This window comes from Pezoporus occidentalis, unplaced genomic scaffold, assembly GCF_034315485.1.
Source record: "Pezoporus occidentalis ecotype Australia unplaced genomic scaffold, CSIRO_AGI_Poc_V1 ctg3, whole genome shotgun sequence".
NCBI lineage: Eukaryota > Metazoa > Chordata > Aves > Psittaciformes > Psittacidae > Pezoporus > Pezoporus occidentalis.
In genome coordinates, this window is record NW_026914940.1 from 4,683,980 (window position 1) to 4,708,119 (window position 24,140).

General features: G+C 38.1%; 1 protein-coding gene across 2 annotated transcripts in view; it reads left to right on the top strand.

Annotated features, from left to right (window-relative positions):
* Window positions 1-24,140, top strand: part of FAM135B (family with sequence similarity 135 member B) — a 192,723-nt gene that overhangs the window by 88,343 nt on the left and 80,240 nt on the right. The gene's annotated exons all lie outside the window — the stretch shown is intronic.

Sequence of the window (24,140 nt, forward strand, 5' to 3'; positions counted from 1 at the left end):
CTAAGTGATTTCTGGTTGAAAATTCTTTCAGTGTGTTGTGGGTTGACCCTTGCTGGATGCCAGCAGCCCACCAAAGCTGCTTTGTCACTCCTCCTCTTCAGATGGACAAGGGAGAGAAAATGTAATGGGAGAGTCTCCACCATGGGCTTCAGGGGAATCTGTGCTCCAGTGACTGGAGCACCTCTTGCCCTCCTTCTGCACTGACCTTAGTGTCTGTAGGGCTGTTCCTCTCACATGTTCTCACTCCTTTCTCCTGGCTGCTGTTGCACAGCAGTTTCCTCACTTCTTAAATATGTTACCCAAGAGGCACTACCACCATCACTGATGGGCTTAGACTTGACCATCAGTGGGTCTTTATTGGAGACGGCTGGTGTTGGATCCACTGGATATGGGGGAAGCTTCTGGCTGCTTCTTACAGAAGAAACCCCTGCAGCCTCCCTTCTACCAAAACCTTGCTACACAAATCCAATGCACAATATTAACAACATCTTTTGGAGAATAACTACAAGAGTCCTCAATGTTATGCATAGAGGAAATATGAATGTAGTGCAGGATTAATGAGTTCTTGAACTTTGGGGATTTTAATTCTTAAATTTGAGAATTTTCCAGTTTAATATTGTTCTGTGGATTACAGGTTCTTGAGCGAAATGTACTTTTCAGTCTGGTTCAATGAAAATGCATTCTAATACAGAGATACATATAAATGCAAAATGATTGGACAAATCATATTTGTATAAAATGTAAAAATTTGTACAAAAATATGAAGAAATCACCTGAAAAGATTTCCCAGACTCAGAATTCGAATAAAGAAATATCTTTAGGAAATAAATACATAACGTAGTCCAGGTTTGGAAAACCTCTTAGTATGAAAATCTCCAAAGAAGAAAGAAAATTATTTTTCATCACCTTCCAGTATAATTCACCCTTGGCATATCCAGAATCCCCTGGAGTTCCTTTGCTCTCTGGAAATGTCCTCAAATTACAGTAGTTTCTGGCATAACTATTCCTGAACTAATGGAATACTCCCAGTATGAAGATAGCTACAATTCTACATTCTATGGGTAAAAAAAACCTCAAGAACCTGCAGTAAACCCCCCCAAACTACTCATATTCTGCATTGAACCAGGCATGGCTGCATTATTTAAGGAAGAAACTCAATGACTTTCTCTGTTTACTTTTCATTCAGATTAGTATTTTCTTAAGTGTCTCTTCTTTCACCCCTGTTAAAAGCAACTCATGTAAAAGCATGGGCAGGAGAGAGGCAAGAGAGGCTGTGTGGTTACAGAATTAGCAACTGACTTTCATAGTGCTAATGCAATCCAGACTCGAGTCTAATAGCTTTATAGGGCATCAAGACGTGGGTATTTAAGCTGTTAAGGGTTTAAACAGTTTTTCCTTGGCTATTTTCACAAGTACTTCCTAATTGATTTCATAGGTCTGCAAGAGTCATTTAATGGGTCTGAACTTAAAGGCAAACACGCAATAACGTTCTTTTGGTTCTCATGCCACTGATCTTTCTCAGTATGGAGATAGCTGGGATGGAACTAATTGAATTGTTGTGCATGTTTCAGGAAGACACACCTATTAAAGTTGTATTGCAACAAAACAAGGGTGTTATAAAATAGTGAATAAACTCCTTCCTCAGCAATGAGAATGAATGCAAAATAGATGGGATTCATGACTTAGGTTTAAAGGAAGTATTTTTTATTTTTCCTTATCAGGTTCATAAGGTTCAACTATAAGAACTGGAAGATATTTTGAAAACAATTATGTAATTTTATAAAGTAATATCTGTGAATATAGGTAGTAATAAAATATACAAAATATGGAAATATATAAAATAAAGAGGTAGTATTTATCTTCCACTGCATGTGGCTTTTTCTTTTTATTAAATATTGCAGGATTTATGATAAACCCATGGGAACTGACAGCATTAGCAATGTTTGCTTCCTACTAGATGCTTTCAAAAACAGAGGCCAAACCCTGTCGTTCTATTGGTGGTTGCCAGCCAAATCTGCCTAGCAAAGACTCCATCTATGACGCAGGACCAACAGGGTATACAGGAGGCCTTGACAACCTATGACAGGGTCCACATGTTGGAAGTATTCTGTCTACATTGTAGGAAAAGAATGGGCTATGTGCTACAGCTGAAGCAAAGGGAAGTCGTTCTGGAGCCCAGTATCTCCTCTGATTTGGTCCTTTAGTTCATCAAGGCTGACATTAGCTTATATTGAGTCAGGTTGCATGAACATATGTATGCTGTACATATGTACACTCATATATATATTCATAAAAATATATACATTTCATTCATACTACTACACATTTTTAGCAAGGTAGCTTTCCTAAAGACTTTCTCAACAATTAAAAGAAGAGAAAGAATGAGGCTTGTCCTGCAAAGTCTTTAATTGCTCTCATTCAGGTTTTAAACCCCTCATGACCTTTAGCTTCCTGTCTTTGAATAGATGTCATGACTGATGCAGCCTGCTTTTGGGTTATAATGAAAAAATGATGCTCTCTACTTGTTCTTGTGCATCTCATAACAGCACATACAACATTGGCCTCAGCATTGGTTCTGCAGGGCTGAGCAAATGCAGACATATCTTAAAACTAAATGCCAGCAAGGCCTTCTTGAGTGAATTTATGGGACTTTTATATATGCCACCATGTGATGGTGTCCACCTGCAGCATATGGTGGGCTGAATCTACATGAATTAAGCACAAACAGCTAAAGGAACAGGGAAAGAGAATATGCCACCTCACAGTTGCACACCTCACAGTTGCACATTTGTATAATTATCTCATTGGTTGAGTTGTTTTATTATCCACTAAGTAACTTAAGTAAGTTTTCAGGTTTCAGCTGTCCTATATTTTGGAACTGTTTTTAGAATTCATGGAAGTTATGATTCACTGATTTCCAGGTTATAGAGACTAGATAAAAGGGTTCAGGAGCTTAAAAACATATCTTTAAAATATTTTTATTTTAAAGTTAACCCATTGATTAAAAGTCACTGACTAAAACACTGTGAGAACAACACTGGTCAGAAATAGTTACGATTAGCTGTTTTAAATTGATTTCCTACCCCACCTGAAAGAATGGGAAATGGTGGAGACCAGGAAAGCAGTATAAATGAGAATTACTTAAGGAAGATGGTATGCATGAGATAAATCTTAGCAGCATATCTATAAAGAATATGAGGGTAGAATACACTGTTGAAGATGCCAACTAAGTCAAATCTCTGGAAAAGTACACATTTTCACTTCCTCTGCAGTGTTTCACACTAATCTACACACCTCCTGGAAGCATTGCTGCTGAGAGAGAATTATTCTTTATTAGTGGAAGTTGCAGTCAGGTTTTTTTTTAAACGTTCTGGTTTTAGACCAACTATGCCTCATTCTCACGTACTGCAACCATGGAAAGCTGCTTGCCCATCTGCTTGCCTAGCTGTTTACCTTACAGGCCAAGGAAACTGTTTTGGTGGTGAATATTAACTAAAGAAATTACTTAGGACTTTGATTTGTGTTCAGATTTCTTTTGTTTCTCTCACCCAGATGTACCACATTGCCAGTTTTCAAAACTTTTCAAACAGACAAGTATTTCTGAAAACTTGGCCAGAGAATCTAATTACAAGCAGTATGAAGTATTTAAGAAAAAATATTACCTGCCAGTTTATTCTTTATTAGATTGTAGCAGTGCTCCATCTCATTCTAGTCAATTAAATTGGGTTGTTGTCTAGAAGTACAGAAAGCCAATGACAGCTGAGGAATGCGGATCTTCCTTAATATATCTCATATAAGTCTGGGGAGATAAGATGCAATATGTGTTCCAGACAAGTCAAGAAAAGGTACCGATGACTGCCATTACACATTAACTCTTTTGACTGGTGATGTAGAGGTGCTTCATGTGCACGTAGTTTGATGATTTTTCATAAAATGGAATTATTTGACATTAAGTGACAAGAAAAAAATAGCATAATTTAAAATTGTGACATAGGAAAGTAGGAGAAAACAAAGAATAACGCAGTAGCCTGTGTCTGCCTTCTCTTATAAATTAAATGTTGATCTGTGGCTACCTTGCACCTAAGACCTAATTTAAGGGGCTATTTGTATTTCTGATATGTGCCTTAATGCTTTGTGCTTGTTTTTAAGGAACAATTAGTGATTCTAGTCTCTATTAGGGAGCGTTTCAATATCTCAAAGAAGTTCCCGGTGAAGGAATTCTACTAAGATGATTCAAGAAAAAACTTTTATTGTAAATGGATTCTTGACTTAGTCAAAACAAACATTTGCAGTTAGTTGTTCATTAGAGCAAGAAGAAAGAGACCCATACTTGTGAAACAGTAAGAAATTGCAGTCATTAGTTTCAATAACTTTTGGAAAGGTAATTTCTGCTTACATTAAGTGAGGACAAGTTTATCGCTTTTGAAGTATGAGAAAAGGGGGGAAGGGAAAGGGAGAGATTCATGCTTTAACAAACCCATGAGTTTCTTTTGAAAGATTATTAAAGTAATCTGAAAACAAATATGCATTTTATGTATAAAATAAAACATACCTGTCAAATACAAATTATATCTAGAGAGGACCTTACTGTGAGAGAAGTTTACAGATGAGTTGTCTTAGGGAACCTCATTAGCTGTGAGATTATACAAGATGGTCAGGCATTTTAAGAATTGTTAATCCACAATTCAAGTATTCTTTCTTGGAATGCCTATTCTATGATATTCCAAGAGAGAAGAAGAATGGAACCAAAGAAAAAGATGAAAAGCAGTAAACCGAAGATATCTCTGACTGATGTGCTACTTCTGTGTGTATGTCCCAGACTTCTTCCAGTCAAGGCTTTTTCACAGGCCAAAGGAATGGAAGCTGAAAATACATATTTGTGGCTGGGAGATTTTCCATTGCAGACCCTGAACTGTGCAGGACACCTTTGTTTCTCCCCTCCAGAAGCTTGGGCAGACCATGCAGATGGCAGTGGGGTAAGCAATGGTTTTGGAGATGCAGAGCAGCATCACAGCTCAAAATTGAGACCTTGTCAGTGGAGGAGGCAAGAACTATGAAAGACCTGTAAGCACCAACATGTGCCACAAGTCTCTTCCTCTAGGCAGTCAGTCTGAGACACAAAACTGTCATCAGTGGCCACCTGAAGGTCTGGCAGAAACAGAGTCCAGTTGTTCAGAAGCAGTGCTCCAATGCAGTATTTCTGCTTCTTGAGGCCAAAAACGACCTTCATCTCTGTAGTTAAATAGGCCATACAGCTTTTTCAGACCTATCATTCCAGTATGGTTTCACCTTCACAGAGCTCTCTTCTTTTACAGGTTTACTTGCATGTCTTTGATTTCCCCACACAGTGATCCTTACTGCCTTCAGTCTAATGTACAGTTCAGTCTTGTAATTTACACTAATTCAGGAGGTGAATTGCATCCAGACAACTGTTTCCTCCTGCACTGCACTGCTGAAAAAAGTATGTGGTGTCCTACTGTGCTGTTCCATACTTTACTCAGGCAATTCTCTCATCTGAATTAATCTTTGGAATAAATATATAGTGTCAGCTACAGAGTTAGGTAACAAAACAAATGGGTATTTGCTCACTTAAGTTTCCAAAGCACAAGATTATTTTCAGACATGAATTCTCTAACTGAACAAGGTTCTTAGGGAACAGGTAATGAATTTGGAAAAATATATAAACAATACAAAAAGCATAGATTATGTTTATTTTGACAAAACGTTATGTATTTGAGAAAGCAAAGACAAAACTTATTGCTGAAGTGGGGTAGCTATTCCATCATCTCATATTTCAGTATGTCTGAGAAATAGTCATTAGCTTATAGAGCAATACAGTGATAAGCTACTGCACTTATGTTAGGGTCTTTCATACAAGGAAATCAATAGCACATCTTGCTTTTTATCATCACTGAATCTAAGTATTGGTGGAGAGGTAGTTTTATGTAATTCTTTCCACGAGGCTAATTCAAAATGCCAAAAGGCAAGGTTAAGGTACAAGATTCATCTCAAAAAATGTGCAGCTTTAATCAAAAGTCACGCTGAGAGAGAAAACATTTCTGAACTTTGTCTTCTTTAGAATTTATTTAAACTAAATATAACATCTGCATTTATTCTAAATATGTATGTGCTAAACATAGTTTTTCAAAACTAAAACAAGTCACTTCAAACATTTAAATAGGAAAATGATGATGCATTGAAAGAATTTGTGCCTAAAAAATGTTGTCTTTGCACTTTCAACGCAGGCTGATTTTAGCTCAATTGTAAAAATGGAGTGTCTGCATGAGTACTCCTTTGCTAAAGAATGTGTATTTTTCAGACTTCAGTAACCGAGTTTTCAGGCCTTCTAAAAAACAGATATAGAACTCAGTGCATGTAGATAAATGTGGCAGGTTCAGCCCTGATTCGTTGCCTTTAGAGTCTGCATTTTCAGAAGTCACTGATCATTTGTATTGCTTCAGTCCTTTTTTTTTCTTTTTCTTTTCTCTTTAGCCTGAAACACTAAAGTTTCAGCAGAAAGATAACTCTGAAACTGGAATGTCAAAATGGGCCAACTAAATAACCTAACAGAGCTTCAAATCTGCAATAAGTTACAATATTTCTTGTTCACTGAGTGCCAAAAAAAGTGCAGTCACATTATAAAACATATAGCTTGTGACAAATTGTTAAAATCTTTGCAGTCAGCTGTTAGAACTAGTATATATCAATTTTGTATAGAACACAGGAGGCAAAGCCACAAAATGTACTCATAATTCTATGCATGAGACAACCCTGTTTTACCAGCAAAGCTTTTTCAAATCTGTCATCAAACCAGAATAGGTTTACCTTAGCAGTTCATGGGAGTTATAAATTCCTGTGAGCTCCAAGTACCTGCAGGAATGGAAGAGCAGATTTAGTGCTAAGACTGAATAACAGGTATATTGTCTTTGTACAGATATAACAGATAAACCTGAAACTTTGTCCTGCTTCTCCTGAATTCACTGTGAACTTGGGAGAGTAATGTGCAACTGACAGCTGTAATAACCTCATATCCCCTCTGGGTAGCAGAGGGAACACAACATACAGAATAGAGGTCTATAAAAACACCAGAAAACTCTGCAGAAGATGTTACTGTGCTGCATTTATGTTAGTTAAGAAAAAAGCAGACTCACAACTGTTTCATACAATCATAGGATCGCTTTAGGTTGAAAAAGACCTTTAAAATCATTGAGTCCTATTATAAACCTAACATTGTCAAGCCCACCTTTAAACCATGTTTAGCATGCAACATAACTGTAGCCATGGGTTAGAGGATTCAAGTAAGAAGCTTGTTTGACCAAGATGACATTCTTGGTCACATCAGCCTCTTCATAGTTTTACTTTCAGATTTAGAAGGTCATTCTGGATTGAAGGTTTTGCTACCCAGTTGAGGTGATGAATAAAAAGTCTCACCAGTCATCTGAGCTGAAAGACACTGGGGTCTTAAGTAGTATTAACTAAATGGCTATAGTTTCAGGAAGGTGCAGCTCTATTTTTGAATGGGGACCACAAGTATCTCTAAGCTTGTCTTTAAAAATACTTACAGATGGTGGATTATTTCCCAATGTTCTGCTAGGCAAATTATTACAGATATGCCACAGGGAGTGATGGCTTCTTGAGAGCATAGGTCATCAGGATGTCCTAGTAACTATGGGACACAGGAAATCATAAAAAAATTAGGATTCAAATATTCTGAGATCTATAGATGACAGTTCCAGTGTAAGAAGTAGATATTCATTAGTTGAATATATATATATATATATATATATATATATATATATATATTCTTAACAGCTCCAGGTAAAGTGGTTCTTTCCTGGGAAGGGTATCTTACATGATTCATATATAAGCTTTCTAACAAAACTTTTTTCTCCAAGTTTTCTGTACTAGCAGGAAACTGTTGTCTTGTAATGATGTGTTAGGCTGTATTCTAAGGGCAGGCAATAAATCATAAGTAGCCTGAGTTATAGCTGTAAGAGGGAAGAAGCCCTGTAAACCTGTGACTAAGGATAAAAATCGTCTTATCTAACTTCTGATGTCTATGCTGTGGGTGTCTCCACCTAAGCAAATCAGTCTCTCTTTATAGTCAAAGGAGAGAAAAAAGTAATTTGAGGGAGTAATTTAACATGTCTATTTTAAGATGAGTTGAATCACACCTATTTCTGTCCGTTTACTATAAAAGAAGTTAGAGGAACTTTTGCAGAGGGAGGCATTCCCATTGTACTTGTAAATGAGCTGGCATAAAAAGGCTGTGATTTCACTTTGTGCCTTCATATGTCTGTGCAAATTAGGCACGTAACAGTGAAAAGTAGGAAAGGTGACAAGGTCAACAGAGAGAGCAAATGGTACCCGTGTCTTTCCCAGCAAATAATCAAAGATGATAACTTGATTCACGTTTTGCATAATGTTTCCGAATGGTTTCTCAGGGTAAAAATAAAAGAGCTAGGAGATGACTTCAGTGAGGGAACAACTTTCTTATTATTTTCTTTATTAACAGGAAAAAAAAAGACTTTCCTTTTGGAATGGCAAAATGATTTATTAATTGAAAAGGAAAATGTGGAAGTGATGTAGTTTGTTTATATTTTGTAAGACTAAAACTATGATTACATTTTCACCATAGATGAACGAAGAATAAATGGACCATAGGTGGAGATTGATGGACAAAGAATATACTGGGAAATAAAAGCCAGGCTTTAATTTTGGTGGACCAGAAACTGACCTTTTGGTTCAGCTATTAACAGATCTCTAGGACCTTACTTTGTGGTCAGTAGCTCTGAAGCATAATATTGTGCATTAGACATGACCATAACTTAGAAAAAATGAGAGAATTTTCTGTGCATTCACGTGTACATGTGCACCTTTCAGAAGAGTTTGCTTAAATTACTATTCTAGCCAAGGAGTGCTGGTTGGTTTAGTTTCCCATCGATAACACTGACAGGGGCTGCTCTGAAAAATCCTGTGGCCTACAGATTAAAACAGGAAACACAGAGAGCAGGACAAACTGTGTGTCCTTGTGTCTGTCTTATCTGTAAAATGATGGTACTGCTTCAAAGATGCAAATACATGCATAACATCATAACCTTCAAATATGTAGGATAAACAACAAGAATCCAAATAACTCTAGAGCTATACCCTCTCGCTGGTGATTGAAAATCTCCCACCAACAGAAAACTGATGTCCCAAGTAGAATAATGATGCCACAATGAGAGGGAAAAGTTCTGGGAATTTTTTCATAGATTCTTTTCTGTTCAGAGAGGATCCTTTTTATAGCTACTCTGATACCCTCTGAACCTAAGCCATTGAACTTTAGCTAGTGTTTTGTGCACAAAGCACAGTTCTGGTGTTTGAACTGTGGCATAACTTTGTAGAAGGATGTTCAATGTTTATTTTTAAGAGAAAAGGGTGTTTTGGGGGCATTGCTCTGGGGTTTGGTTTGTCTTTTTTGTTGTTGTTTTCATTTCCACTTGAGAGAAAGGATTAGCCTTCTTTCTGTTGATAACTTTTTATAGTAGAAACAAGTGGAACAGCCATTGCCTCTCTAGCAGCTGTAATTAGAGACATCTGCTGTCTCCTTCTCTTGTAGTTTTAGTTAGCCTTCATCTTCTTTGCATTATGTTTACTGCTGAAAGAAACTACGGAAAATCAGATTCAATCTGTTGAATAGGGCTTTGATCAACATAATCTAGTGAAAGATGTCCTTGTCCATAGCAGGGGGTTTTGGAACTAGGTGAACTTCAAAGATCCATTCCATCCCAAACCATCCTCTCATTCTACAATTTTTAGTATGAATTATCATGACCAGCATGAACAAAGAGTATGGATTTGAATGCAGCAATGTCAATTTTGTTCTTACAGTTGCCTTATATATCCATTAAGTGTGAGAAGAAATGAGTGAATAAATCGGTCCATTTAGGTATAAGCACTTTTGCTGGACTGAGATTGCTCTTTAAATGTTTACATTTCATTTTGATCTAAAGCTGGGTTGGGATGGTATGTGTGTGATGGTATGTGGCACAGATGGGATGTGTGTAATGATATAAATTCATGCCTACTGTCAAATCGCTTTCTCACTGATTATGTGTGTACTGCCCTTAAAGGAAGGTCATACTGAGTAGGTCCTCTCATATCTCTGTCTCCCATCTGCAGCAGGACCTTTGAAACGTGCTGTAGGCAGCTTGTCCAGCAGTACCTAGCAACCTACTACAGCAGTGTCCATGATGCACTGATCAGTTTTGGCATTGGACCATATGTCTCAGTGTGAAAATGCTGGTTTTGCTTTAGACTTTGCTTGCCAGCATCTGTTTGCATGGAGAGTGAATCTGCTTTGAACAGCAGCCTTGAACCGTTTGCTGCCTACAAAGCCTGTTCTTATTCTCTCTTTAACAAAAGGTTAAGGAGGAGTCATGAAATCGTGTTACTCATATTTAGTTCGAAGAAACTTCAGCATTTGGTTCTTTTACAAGAGGAACTCAGCTGGAAGTATAGTGTAGAGAAGAACCTTGTGTTACTGACATTTCAATTGGTTAAACAAAGAAAGGACACAGAAATTAAATTATGGCAGATACGGATGGTAACCAATGGATATACCCAGTGCCCCACATCCAATGTAGACACTCAAGCCAGTCAAAACAAGAAACAAAACTTCAGGACAGAGCTTAACAGATACACCCCCCCCCGACTGTCTGTAGCATTGAGCTGTGCTGAAGTTATAAATGTCCCTATATGGTATATGATAGTTGGATTATTTGTAAGGATCCAGGAAGATTTACTGGTCCTTAATTCCTATGATGTCTGGGCTCATTTTTCCAGCTCTGATCTTGAGTAGTCAGCTTCCTTCTGTTTTAATTTCCCCATATGTGTAATGGGGTTAATTGTATCTGTATCATAAGGTTATTGTGAAACTTAATTACTTAATAAAAGGAACTTTGATATTTTGGGGTATGTGACAATGTAGGAGAGCACAGAATTATTTACGGTCTTGAAACTTTGGGTGGTTCACATTTTTGAGAGTAATACAGTGGATCCAAAGAGGCAAATGTTTGACCTACTATTTCTACCACACACTGCATAATGAGTTGTAGTAACAGTAATCTGGGAGTCTGTTAATGTAATTAAAACCACTGACTTTTCTTCTAGGTGGGAGGTTTTTGAATATGGATTGTGTCCTAAATGGAAGTATGCTGCAACATCATCATAGCTGCTGTACCACATCCAAAATTAAGAGCATAATTCTGCTCATTAAAACATTTGTCCCACATCTCTACACATTAACCTGCCAGAAATAACTAATATGCATTTAGAAAATCTGCAGAATGGACCAGCTTCTGTTTTTCATCATCTGAATACAGCCAGTGGCTCTGTAGTGTCACCAGTTCCATAGTCCTTCATGGCAAGAAACAAAGGTTAGTTTGGTGGAAGGTGCTGGCCCTCAGCACTCCAATGTAGGTGGCACAGTAAGGAAGTGGAGGAGTGTCTATCTGGGGTTTTAATTACGCACAAAGGAAACTAGAAACCTACTTGCAGCATTTCACGACACGGACTCAAGTTGATGCAGAGACTCAAATCCTCATTTATTACCACCAAGCTCTTTTTATCCCCTTTTTCGGTACTTTCCCAACCTGCACATACATACAACGTTCAATCCCACTGCCCACTGTGAAACTCTCCAGGTAAATAGTCCAATCACAATGTTGCAGACCCTCTCACAACCCCTACATCCTCTGGCCTCCAACTGAGATTCCTGTCACAACTACATCCTGGCCCATCCTCCCAAGGCTTGCTGATTTACCTTCCCTGTCCTTCAACGGTCCAGCTCACAGCCCCAGGGCTTGTCAAGCACCAAGGCCTCAGAGCTCTTTCCCAAACTCTTTTTCGTGCAAATCTTATCACCTTCACTCCCCACACCTACTTATTTTATATGCTTGTCAAGATTAATACCTACAATGTATATGGAGAAGACGCATATCTATGTCTTCAGAAGAAGCAGAGGAAACCGATGAAAAATGTGGGGAAAAAGAACTATTTCATTATAAGTACCTCAGATACATTGGTTAATGAGTTTTGGTATTTATTCAGCAACAGCTACCAGGTCTTACCACTTCAGAAAAGCACTTTTCATCTGCACATCTCAGCATGCCTTGTGACTGCGAGTTAACTCAGCTTTAAGGCCAAGTTCTTGTGAGGCAAAATAAGAGTTTGTGTCTGTACTGTGAAGCACAAAAACATATTGAATATCTTTAGCATAGCTCTGACCTGGTACATTCTGTGACCTAATACAACACTTTCCCTAAAATAACTTGCCTCCTGAGAGCAACATATTCCTGATGAAAGTTCCTTCATCAGCACATTGTACATTATTCATCCTGGCTCTTGTTCTGATAGAGGCTTGCTGCCTTTTATCTCAGGTGTATGTGCAGCATACTCTATTGTGTAGTCATCGGTATTGTGTCAGTGTTCAAGGCCAGGTTGGATGGGGCTTTGAGCAACCTGGTCTAGTGGGAGGTGTCCCTGCCCATTACAGGGGGTTAGAACTAGGGGGGTTTAAGGTACTTTCTCTAAACAGTCTGTGATTCTATGATTCTATAATGTCAGGTTTCTTTAAGTAATTTTCACCAAAAAAAGCTACCAAAAGTATGTACAGTTATAGGCCAAAAATCCTGTGTTCTTTCTGCAATTCAGGAGCTGGAAAAAAGTATAACTGGAGGTCAAGTTTTTATGCATGGAAATAATTGGAAATGCTAAGTGAGGTATTTCAATGCAACTCTCCCTAAACCTCCTGTCTTTCCACTGACTAGTATGATGTTTCCAAACAGTAATGCCACTGCTGTGAAGGTGAAGGCCTTATGCAAGTGTACCCTAAAGTTGTGCTGAGAGTACTTCCACACATGGTGACTAATATCACCTATGACTTCCTGGATTTGTCTGTTTATGTCTATCCATCTATATCTTTTATCTTTAAAAACCACTTAGATAAATATATATCACATAGCACTTTGCTTTGGATTTGAGTTTTGCTTATGTCTACAGTTTCTACCTTACCCCTGATATAGTTGAATCATCTCTTCCATCTATTCTGGTCTTGGCATTGTACTTCAACTAACAGTCTCAGGAAGAGAAAAGGGAGTTTCTCACATGGTCTTAATATTAATTATAGACTTGAGTAGTCTCAGAGTCACATTGAGTAGTCTAATATTATAGCACAAGTTTCCTTCATACATAACACTTGAGGGACTTAATTCCACATAACTGAAGCATGAATTTTAGGTTATAAGCTTTTTTTCTGCCATTAGGTCTTAATTTCTCTTAACTGGTCATAAGAAAAAAAGCAACTTAAATTAGTTGTTTGCCTTTTCTGTGACAAAAATGAGAAGTGACAGATCCTGTCTTGAAAGTTTTATTCAGGACTAGTGGTTGCAACTGGGTGGTAGTACTGGACTGATTTGGATCTAGGAAGCCTCATCAGTAGGCTCTATTCTAAGTAGTATGTGGAAGTTAGAATTTGAGTTTTCACCATGTGACCTACTCAGAAATATCAAAGTTTAATTCCCTTCCTTTTAAGTAGTAGGAAATAGTGTAATAACACCTATCATATCCTGGACTACATCAGAAGAAGTGTGACCAGCAGGTCGAAGGAGGTGATGCTGTCCCTCTACTCTGCTCTGGTGAGACCTCACTAGGAGCACTGTGTGTAGTTCTGGTGTCCTCAACATAAGAAGGATATGGAGCTGTTGGAACAAGTCCAGAGGAAGCTACGAGGATGATCAGGGGCTGGAGCACCTTCCATATAAAGATAGGCTGAAAGTTGGGGTTCTTCAGCACGGTGAAGAGAAGGCTGCGTGGAGACCTCATAGCAACCTTCCAGTATCTGAAGGGGGCCTATAAGGATACTGCAGAGGGACTCTTTATCAGGGACTGTAATGATAGTACAAGGGGTAATGGGTTCAAACTTCAACAGGGGAAGTTCAGGTTAGGTATATGGAAGAATTTCTTTATTGTGAGGGTGGTGAGGCACTGGAATGGGTTGTCCAGAGAAGTGGTAAATTCTCCATCCCTGGAGGTGTTCAAGGCGAGCTTGGACAGAGACTTGGGTAACATGGTCTAGTGTGAGGTTCCCTGCCCACGATAAGGGGTTGGAACTGGATGACTTTAAGATGATCCTTTCCAAGCCAAACCATTCTATGATTCTATGAACACCATTTGACCACTAATAATGTAGCTGTTATATTTGTGGGAGATTAAAAAATCTCTTGAAGAAGTAAAACAATAAGGATCTCTGTGTTAAAATAAACAATAATATTTGATTGAAATTACACTCATCTGAGCTCAGAGTCCCAAGATTTAGATTATAAAAGCCTATAAAGGACCTCTAACAGGATCCAAGCTATTACCATGTGCTTTCATACTAGTGCTAGACACAGGAAACAAAAGCAGAGATCTATGTTTCTATAATGAATTTCATTTGTTTGTGGATCATAATAGGAAATTGGGGATTTATATTTTTTTAATTTTTCTGAATTTCATTTTAGGTTTTAATAAAACCAAATTAAACTGCAAATTTTTGCCTCTTTTGATTTCCAGTAACAAATATTTCTACAATATTAGGAAGAGAAAGAATAGGGAGTCTAGACTGCCACTAAACTCTGAGATCTGGCTGCAATTTCCTACTCTCCAACAGGCTTTCTCTACACTGTTAGACAAGACACTTAGATTCAGATCTTCAAAGTCCCTCAAAGACCCAATTTACATTGGCTTACATTGAATACTCCTCAGGAGAAGAGCCTAAGCCATGTTCTGCCTCAGGTTCTCACTTGTAAATGGGTGAACAGTATCTACAATCAGCACTGTGAGGGATAAAGCAGGTGAAGAACTCACTGTGAGGATGTGGTGAAGGCCACAAAAATGTTCATGTAATGGACTGCCTCTAAATTATTCGAACAACTGGAAAGCTTTCATGTCACATCAAATAGATTTAATCTAGAATGTTGCTCACTGTTTATATTGCACAGTGCTTGGTTTTGGCAGTAGTTAACTGCAACAGGAAATTGAGTGACAACACAATGAAGTAAACTTTGAACAATATCATCTGGAGGTGGGTTTTCATCCATTTACTGTTGTCTTTTTTTGGGTAAAGAGGAAAGCCCATGTAAAAATGTCTTTCAAAAACCTCTATTTTTTTAGTTTGGGTATCCAGCTCTTTCCCGAGACTGAAAGTTATTTAATGTTTTTCATCTTTTTAATCATGAACTGAGAGGAATCAGTGGAAGTTATCAGGAATTTTACCTTCATTTACATAATTGCTATGTGGAATGGGAAATTTGCTTATGCAAGGAAGGAATCTGAGGCTCATTAGTGATGAGCATCTTCAACAAAGTGTACTCCCTGACAAAGTGTTCAGTTGCACGATGTGGGTGGTCTTATGGGATACATTCCACATTAGCCAGCCAATTAATGCAAACACAAGTGAATTGAACTGAATGTAGCGTTTGCCTGTGTCTGTGAGGTTGCTTGCAGAGTGATTGCAAACAAAAGCCTGATGACTGTGCTCATACAGTGAAAATGGTGACTACAAACTCAGGGAAGTATAGGAAGAGATACTTCTGTTTCATAGTGTGATCACCATAGACTAAATCTGTGCTCCATAACGTGAGCTGTGATGTAGAATATAATCATGGATAAAGAGGATAAAACCTTTTCCTTATTCTTAAAGTCTTTATGTCTATTAGCAGCCTGGAGAAAAAGGGGAATGCAGACATCTGAGGTAGCCAACCTATTCCTGCAAAGAAGTTTGGATTCACTTAATCTTTTGATTCAAGTGGCTGATCCATCACTAGGGAAAGGATAAACAATATGTTGGTGGTGCTTTTGTACAAGCAAGTAATTATCAAATTCCATCCTATTTCCCTAAATGAATTCAAGAAGGAGCAATGCTTCCATGGGGATTAGTCATAGGGCTCACATACTTTATAGTTCACTGAAAACCTTATTCTCCTCTGACCCAAACCTCACATTGAAGGAGCCTTATTTTGATATCACTCTTTAAATACTGTTGAACATAGACCAAAGGGACAGCAGCATCATCCTTCATTTAAAAGAGCAAAGGTTGAGTTAAACAAGTGAAAAGCTGAAGGATGAATAAAACATGTGACTGGATGACTTGATCAAAGTGTCTTTTTTTTTTCACCAAATGGTCAGGGACGTCTTGTTGCAGGTTTTGTGACAATCTGAGTACAAGGTAGACATTAGTATACAAAACAACACTGAAAGAGAGCAGCATGAAGGTAAAAATTCCTCAGCTTGGAAGAGGTCAGTCTTACAAAACACCGTAATAGTTTGTAGCAGAAAAGAAACAAAGCTTCTCCAGCAGGGATTACTCCTTAAAGCCTGAAGGCTTGAGTTGAAAACTATTGTTTTTTTCATATATTTTGAGGGAGTTCCCAGAACTTAAACAGGGGGAGTTTAGATTGGATACAAGGAAGAAATTCTTTACTGTAAGGGTGGTGAAGCAGTGGAATGTGTTGCCCAGGAAAGTTGTGAATGCTCCATCCCTGGTGGTGTTCAAGACCAGGTTAGACAGAGCCTTGGGTGAGATGGTTTAGTGTGAGGTGTCCCTGCCCATGGCAGGGGGGTTGAAACTAGATGATCTTAAGGTCCTTTCCAACCCTAACTATCCTATGATTCTATGATTCTGAATGACCCAATCATAATTGATTCAACAACGTTCTCAAGGAGGAAAAGAGCAGCTGCACTGAAGAAAGGTCTGCCCTTCCAACACGAGCTCTCTTCAGAGGTGCTGACACAGCTTTAGACACAATTTGTTTGAAACTGATACTTATATTTCTTTACCTGGCAGAGGACATTCTAAAAAAGACGTCGAAGTTGTCTTAAAAGTATGAAGGAAAACTAGTTGACTTTGAGTAATTTAAGCCAGAGAAATATAGAAATTGTGAAAATAGCAACAAGATATTAAAGGAACTTTTACCATGAGTTCATGTTAGTGTGATTTAAATTATTCATTTTGCTGTAGAAATTAAGATTCAGTCAGCTACTCAGCCCTAATTCTGGCTGATGTAGACAACTTCTGCAGGATTCAGTCCGTCAAAGAGCCTTCTTGCCTTTATTCTCTGCAGAACCTTGGCTGCAACTGGATAAAACCACAGAATAATGCCTTTCTTTTGCAAAGAAAACCAGAGCCTATTATTAATTGTTGGTTTGATTATTATTATTTATTATTATTATTTTGATGCCAGTTTAGTGAACTGACCGCTTGGTTGTCCAGAGCTTCTAGCAATCATGTCTGGCTCCAGAAAGGTCTGCTGCCTGCATAATGTTTCAGAGAACCAGAATATTTTGTGTTTCCCCAGATTTCCGTATAGAAGAGTATTGAGTGAGGAGGTGCATATTAATGATTCAGTTTTAGGAATAATGGAAGCAGGATTTTAATCCAGTCACATGTAATTTACTTAGTACCATAAACCAGGTATCTGATAAAGTGGGAACAGGAGCATCTATTTTCAAGTTCTGTGCTGAGGTCATTGGAATAGGATTAATATTTGTGCCATGGATTTATTTTGTCCTTCTCAACTTTTGTTTGTTTAGGGTTTTTTTTTGGTAATAAATAAGGGAGGAACACAAACTCTTTACAAAACATTGGTTAAACCTCTGTCTGACTGTACATGTCTTCTACATCAAGCTTATTTTGTTAAGGAGTTTCACAATAACTCCTAGTGTCACTTTCCAAAACTAAGATTATTCCAGCTCTGACCATCGTTACAAGATGGTTCACAAATGGGCAGAGAGACAATGCGATGGAAGGTTTTGAAGAGCTACCTGCAAAACTTTTCATCTATGGCTCTTAGCTTGCATGGTAATATTCAGCTGCTGTTTATCTATTCAAGGCTAGCTGTCCAGATAGAAGTGTGGACTAAAATATAAGATAGACATGTAGTAGACAGTGCAAGGGAAAAGTACTTGGCTTCAGTGCAGAGCAGAAAATAAAAGCACTTACACAAGAAGAGCAGTGTGATAGAAAACTATGAAATATCAGTTGCAGTTTCTAAAATGCTTGTCCAGAAAGTCTGTGAGTCCTGGAAAATGGAAATGCTTGTTGTGCTATATGGAAAAACTCTGCCAGTCTGAGTATCTCTAGCTAAGCTTCTTCAGCCATTCTAAGTCTGACCTCTGAATTCAACCTTTCAGACAGAAATGGAATGAAGGAGTATCCAGGACACTGAAATACCAAGAACTTAAGCATCATCAAAGGGAATTTTTTTCAAGACAATGAGCCTTTTAAACTTTATGACACCAAATACTGTTGAATTCGTAACAGTTCACAAGGTGTGTGAAAAGATGCAGATATCTCAATAGGGATGTAAAAAGCAAAATGAACTGATGGGTTGCATATGGATCCCTCAAGAAAATAATCTTCTGTGGAACATTAAGAAATAGACTAGATGTCTGGTACAACATTCCACATCTTTCCCCATAAACCAGGGAAGTTTGAACAGCTCATGCAGTAAGGCTTTTGCTATGCAATAGTCATAGTATCTTAGAATGATTTCAGTTGGAAGGGACCTTAGCAGTCATCCAGTTCCAACCCCCTGCCATGGGAAGGGGCACCTTCCACTAGACCAGGTTGTTCCAAGCCCCATCCAGCCTGGGCTTGAACACTGCCAGGATTGGAGCATTCACAGCTTCTCTGGGCACCATGTGTCAGGGCCTCATCACTCTCACAGTAACAAACTTCTTAATCTGAATCTCCCCTCTGTCAGTTTAAAGCCATTCCCCCTTGTCCTGTCCCTGCAGGCCCTTTTAAAAAGTCTTTCTCCAGATTTCTTGTCAGCCCCTTTAGGCACTGGAAGCTGCTCTAAGGTCTCTTCAGAACCTTCTGTTCTCCAGGCTGAACAATCCCAACTCTCTCAGCCTGTCTTCATATGGGAGGTGCTCCAACTCCCTGATCATCCTCGTGGCCTGCTCTGGACTTGTTCCAACAGGTCCACGTCCTTCCTATGTTTGGGCTCCAAGAGCTGGACACAACACTGCAGGTGAGGTCTCACAAGAGTGGAGTAAAGAGGCAGAATCACCTCACTCGACCTGCTGGTCACACTCCTTTTGATGCAGCCCAGGACACAGTTAATTTCTGGGCTCAAGCGCACACTGCCTGGTCATGTTGAGCTTCTCATCAACCAACACTCTCAAATCCTTCTCCTCAGGGCTGCTTTCAACCCAGTTTCTGGTCAGTCTGCTTTTGTTTTTGGGATTGCCTAACCCATGCTCAGGACCTTGGACTTTGCTTTGTTGAACTTCATGAGGTTCACATGGCCCACCTCTCAAGCTTGTTATGTTCCTTCTGGATGACATCCCTTCCCTCCAGCGTGTGGACTGCACCGCACAGCTTGGTGTCATCATTGTGATGATGATCATGTTGATGTGATGTATAGCAATGATTTAGTCATGATAAAACCTATAATCTTCCTTCCTTCCTTTCCTTTTCTTTTTTTCTTTTTTTTTTTATTTTTTATTCTCCTTATAATTTATGGTGGTTTTCTACCATTTATGCTAAAAGTTCTTGCCAAGCCTATTTTGGATGCTTTCCAATTTCCCCGCAGTTTTTCATTCTTTCTGCCTATATGAAAAGTTCCCATCAAGTCTTTAAATTCCCTCTATTAATTTTAAATAAGAACAAGCTAATACTTGGTCTTTTCCCCATGGCTCATATCCACAGGCTTTTACATGATTTCCTATAGCTCTCATTTTCAAGGATAGTCATCCTTACAAGGACATGGGCTGTGAAAAAGCCTTATGCAAAATGAACTGTAATTTCTTTCTCTTTTTTAATATCTGTAGAACAATCTTAACCTAAATCACTATTTCCTGAATAATGGAAGACAACATCTCCTTAATTTCCAGCGTTTGTAAAACAATTGAAAAGGGAAGGGACTTTTTTTGTACGAGTTATGAATCTTCCTGCCATTCCTTATAGGCACTTTTCTGATTAGTGCAATGTTTGCTAGTTGGGATCTCTAACGTATTCTCTCAGACTTCCTTACCACCAAAGTCTAGAGGAAGACTGCGTTTGCAGGTTCCTTCTTTTAATTCAAATCATAGAATCACAGAATGGTTTGGGTTGGAAACGGCCTTAAAGATCATCCAATTCCAACCCTCCTGCCATGGATGCAAACACCTTCCACTAGACCAGGCTGCTCAAAGCCCCACCCAACCTGCTCTTGAATACTCCCAAGGATGGGGAGCCCATCCCTGGAATGTAACAGTAGAAATGATGGGTTGTTTCCAAAGTTATGTCACTTGAATATGTACTATTCCTTTTATTATTTGTTGGGAAAGAGTTTAAAAGCTAAGAAGGGAGATGTAAGCAGCTGCAACACAGGTTTATAATAAGTTATAATACCTCCAGGAAACCTCCCCATGGATTACAATTCAAACTGCAAAACATGTGTCCTGAATATTGTCAGCTTATGTCAGGGATGTGTACTTGTCATCATGGACTGCACTTGGGGTTCTTACATCCAAAATTATGAGTGATATTGATGGATAATTTTATAGGATCAAGAAAAAGAGACAAGTTGTTATTAAATCTTTGGAAAAACTTGTGAGTATGATTGTCACTAAACAAAAAATGTCTAGTGAAATATTGCTCAATTTATCTTAAAAACAAAATAAAACCCCAACAAAGTAAAACTCATGGGTTGAGATAAGAACAGTTTAATAATTGAAATTAGCCCTCCCACATTCTTGAGCCCTTCCTCACTGACAGAGCAGGAGAGGCTGAAAAGTCCTTGATCGGGGTAAATGCTCCTGAGCAACAACTAAAACATTGGTGTGTTATCAACATTGTTCTCAGACTGAAGCTAAAGCCAGCTACTAGGAAGAAAATTAACTATTCCAGCCAAAACCAGGACATATAGCCACTTACCCGTACAATGTGATGTGTACAACAGTAGTGTGTTTGTCTGCTTGGCACTAAATACATGATTTTCTTCACACTATGTGTGAGCTCATTCCTAACTTTGCTATTGATTTTTAGCATTATCTACCATGACTTTTGTAAGTTTACTTTCTAGTTTGTGCTAATAGTAAAACTTTTTTGGCACCTTTATTTGTATTGGAGAGGCAAAGGCATTTAAAATCTTGACTATAAGGGACTTTGTATGAGATTTTTTTTGATAGATGGAATTTGGCCAATTTATGTTTAAAAGTCTTAGATGGGTTTTGTTGAGTAAGGTTGGTAGGATTAGATTCAGGACTCTGTCTTATATTGTTTAGTTCATTTAAGAGCTTAATTCAGGACCATGATATGTATGCAAAGTTTATGCCAAATAAAAAGACAGACTGTCCAGAAAGTGATAACAAAACCTTTTCTCGAATGACCCTTACCTCAGACTGAAGGTGCTGAATAGCTTTACCAGAAAACAGCCTGAAGAAAGAGAACAGCTAATGATACTCTTGGCACATCACAGACAGAGAGAACATTAATGCAGTTTAATGAAATCCCAGACAGAAAGCCAAATGGCTTGTGTGCCTGACACGCATTGACAAAGCATGATCAGTCTCTTGCTGATTTATGTGCATGTGAGATCCAGATGAAGCTACAGGTTTTCAACTGAGATAATGTGCATAATTAAAAAGCAAAAAAAAACCCCAAAACTCAAAAAAAAACGATGCAGTGGCAGAAGTTGATGGAATCTAATCAGAAAAGCAACTGAATAGGAAAAAGTAATTCTATCCATTTTGTGCTGAGCTCTGCAGACAGTTCAGCAACTAAATCACTAATCAGACAAGAGCTGGCTGACCTAGGAAAGGAGCAATCTTGCTTCTCAGCTGGATGGGAAGTTTTAAATTATCTGCTCAAAAGAATGTTTTAAAGATACAAAAGATACAGAAGAATATATTGGATTTTTCAATTCAGCTTATGGCTTATATGGAAACAGTTCATCTTATAGAATAAAAATGTGGTTTGCTTATTTGGAAGCTACTTTATAATGATATTGTTTTTATTTTTAACAAAAACTATTTCAGCAAACAAAACTGCAATTTATTTTTGTGTGCATGTGTGTTAGCAGTAAGGTGCTTTTATTCCTTTAGTCTCTTTAATTCACTTGAATACCTAAGTACCACCTCTTGCTGCAAGGGTTGTGATGACATTATGTTGAAAATACGAGGCCTTGACATAACTTACCTATGTTCTTATTCTGCCAATCTTCATCATGTTGACTGCCTTTCTGGAGGCAGGCTTGTATTTGTTTGCCTTGAGAAACTAGTGTACATGTAAAATGTCTCCAGAACAAAGATTACATAGTAATTTGTGGAAAGAATTGGAGTCAGAAGAAGAACATCTAATTTATAGCAGATTATCTTGTCCTGGAAACTCAGTGAGTTTCCATCTATTCCATCTATTTTATAGGCAGATAAGGAGGTATATATATTTCTACCCTTTGTCCCATATATGCAAATACCACATATAGCGGTCAGAATCACAGACCACCTGGGCACTAGGATCAGGTCTCTCCTGAATGAACAAGGGATTTGATCCACTTAAACGTGAATAAAGAACATAATGTGGAGGGATCACCTTGCAAATGTGGATGTGACAAACCCACCTCGAACATCACACTATAAATTGAATCTGCAGCTTGTAGAATGAAAGATCCTCAACTACAGCAGCTGCACGAATCAGTTCTTTTGTATGTAACTTCATTCTGAACACCAGTCATAGAAAGGATATTAAAGACCTGACTGGTATTCTACACAAAGAGGAAAAAAAAACAAACTATAGGATCTTGAAAGCTTTTTTGTGTATTTACTTTTGTGATCCAGATCAGGACTCAGAAACTTGTATTTAAAAACCTAGATAACTTGCCTGGCTTATCAGAAACATGAATCATCAATGGGGGCTTCTTCCAGTGGAAGTCTGAGGTCCTTCACTTTGAATCTTCAGGTTTTTTATTTTACAGCTGGATCATAGGGACTGCCTCATACATCTGAAAAAATAGATTTATTGTCATATTTTTTATTAGACTGTCAAAAAACGTTTTAAATATTTAATTCACAGTATTTTACCTTCTGAGTAAAGTGCAACTGGCCACACTGTTGAAGATAGAAGTTTGGTAAATGTACGACTTTCATTCGTCAAGTTCTTGAACTCAGCAGGCATTGCAACAGTACATTAGGAGAGCATTTAGTTCCCAATCCATACCATTGATCAGAGGACTTGAAAGTGTTACAGCTCTGCCTGGGTAATCTTTAAGTTCCTGTTTGACGTAAAGTCTGTGATTTTAGCTCAGGACCTTTCTGATTCAGTTGCTGTTGTGTTGATGAGATGATGCCAGATATGCTGTATGGAACCAGGGGAATAATGAGTGTGTCCTAATGTTATATCCATGCTCGAAGTGTCTGTAAAGTACATACATTCACATATATGTATATATATGTATTTCAACACTTACATAGCTGAATCTATTTGTGGTGTTCCAGCTCTCAAATCATGTGATAAATTGTGAGAAAAATGAAAGGAAACTTTCCCATTGGTAGTCAGAGGAAAAGAGTAGCTCAAATGAAATCCCAGAGTGTTCTTTTTCTTCTATGTGCATCACTCATTTATACAAAGAGTTTGTGGTGGTTGTAATGAGAAACAGCTATCTGTCTGACAGCTGGAATGAATTAATTGAAATAATTTTCATTTTCCTTTTATATTTTTATTTTTTATTTTTAATCCTAATTTATACCAGAACAGTTCTAAACTTCCTGGAAGGTCAGCATGACAGTCTGGAATTGCCACAGTCTTGTGATGTTGAAATTGCTATTTAGGGTTTAGGGCTTTTAAAAGGCACTTCAACTCTTTGCCATATTTAGGACTGAAATAATTTTTATCCTTCAGTCCTTTCACGTTGCACAGCAATGCAGAGTGACATTGACACTGGAGGCACTTATAAAACATTTGCCTGAATGGTGTAAATTGACATTTATATAAATGGACATTTATACAAATGCCCATTGTACATGAAAGTGCAGTCTTGTATTTTTTGAGCTCATTAGGAGATTTATTTTTCTCTAAATAGGCTGGAATCTCTTTTCTGGAATTTAGTTATAGTATTGAATGATCCTTTGCT